Source organism: Mus pahari, chromosome 3 (genome assembly GCF_900095145.1).
Source record: "Mus pahari chromosome 3, PAHARI_EIJ_v1.1, whole genome shotgun sequence".
Classification (NCBI taxonomy): domain Eukaryota; kingdom Metazoa; phylum Chordata; class Mammalia; order Rodentia; family Muridae; genus Mus; species Mus pahari.
Genome location: NC_034592.1, coordinates 75,232,578 through 75,234,351, shown reverse-complemented (window position 1 = coordinate 75,234,351; position 1,774 = coordinate 75,232,578).

Sequence of the window (1,774 nt, the reverse complement as noted above, 5' to 3'; positions counted from 1 at the left end):
TTTAGGAGTTCTCTGGTGGAATTTTTAGGGTCACTTATATATACTATCATATCATCTGCAAATAGTGATATTTTGATTTCTTCCTTTCAAATTTGTATCCTCTTGACCTCCTTTTCTTGTCTAATTGCTCTGTCTAGGACTTCGAGTACTATATTGAATAGGTAGGGAGAAAGTTGAGCAGCCTTGTCTACTCCCTGATTTTAGTGGGATTGCTTCCAGCTTCTCTCCATTTACTTTGATGTTGGCTACTGGTTTGCTGTAGTTTGCTTTTATTATGTTTAAGTATGGGCCTTGAATTCTTTATCTTTCCAAGACTTTTTATCATGAATGAGTGTTAGAGTTTGTCAAATGCTTTCTCAGCATCTCAGGAGATGATCATGTGGTTTTTGTCTTTGAGTTTGTTTATATAGTGAATTATGTCGATGGATTTCCATATATTATACCATCCCTGCATCCCTGGAATGAAGCCTACTTGGTCATGATGGATGATCATTTTAATGTGTTATTGGATTCAGTTTGCAAGGATTTTATTGATTATTTTTGCATCGATATTCATAAGGGAAATTGGTCTGAAGTTCTTTACCTTTGTTGGGTCTTTATGTGGTTCAGAGTAATTGTGGCTTCATATAATGAATTTGGTAGAGTACCNTCTGTTTCTATTTTGTGGAATAGTTTGAGAGGAACTGGAATTAGGTCTTCTTTGAAGGTCTGATAGAACTCTGCACTAAACCGATCTTGTCCTGGGATTTTTTTTGATTGGGAGACTATTAATGAATGCTTCTATTTCTTTAGGGGATATAGGATTGTTTAGGTCATTAATCTAATCCTGATTTAACTTTGGTGCCTTGTATTTCTGTAGAAATTTGTTCATTTCATCCAGGTTTTCCAGTTTTGTTGAGTATAGCCTTTTGTGAAGGATCTGATGGTGTTTTGGATTTCCTCAGGATCTGTTGTTATATCTTCTTTTTCATTTCTGATTTTGTTAATTAGGATGCTGTCTCTATGCCCTCTAGTTAGTCTGAATAATGTTTTATCTATCTTGTTGATTTTCTCAAAGAACCAGCTCCTGGTTTGATTGATTCTTTGAATAATTCTTTTTGTTTCCACTTGGTTGATTTTGCCCCTGAGTTTGATTATTTCCTGCCCTCTATTCCTCTTGGGTGAATTTGCTTCCTCTTGTTCTAGAGCTTTTAGCTGTGTTGACAAGCTGCTAGTATATACTCTATTTTCTTTTTGTAGGCACTCAGAGCTATGAGTTTTCCTCTTAGGACTGCTTTCATTGTGTTCCAAAAGTTTGGGTATGTTGTGACTTCATTTTCATTAAACTCTAAAAAGTATTTAATTTCTTTCTTTATTTCTTTCTTGACCAAGATATCATTGAGTAGAGTGTTTTCAGTTTCCATGTGAAAGTTGGCTGTGTATTATTTATGTTTTATTGAAGATCAGCCTTAGTTCATGGTGATCTGATAGGATGCATGGGAGAATTTCAATATTTTTGTATCTGTTGAGACCTGTTTTGTGACCCATTATATGGTCAGTTTTGGAGGAGGTACCATGAGGTGTTAAGAAGAAGTTATATCCTTTTGTTTTAGGATAAAATGTTCTGTAGATATTTGTTAAATCCACTTGTTTAATTATTTCTGTTAGTTTCACTGTGTCTCTGTTTAGTTTCTGTTTCCAGGATCTGTCCATTGGTGAGAGTGGGGTGTTGAAGTCTCCTACTATTATTGTGTGAGGTACAATGTGTGCTTTGAGTTTTACTAAAGTTTCCTTA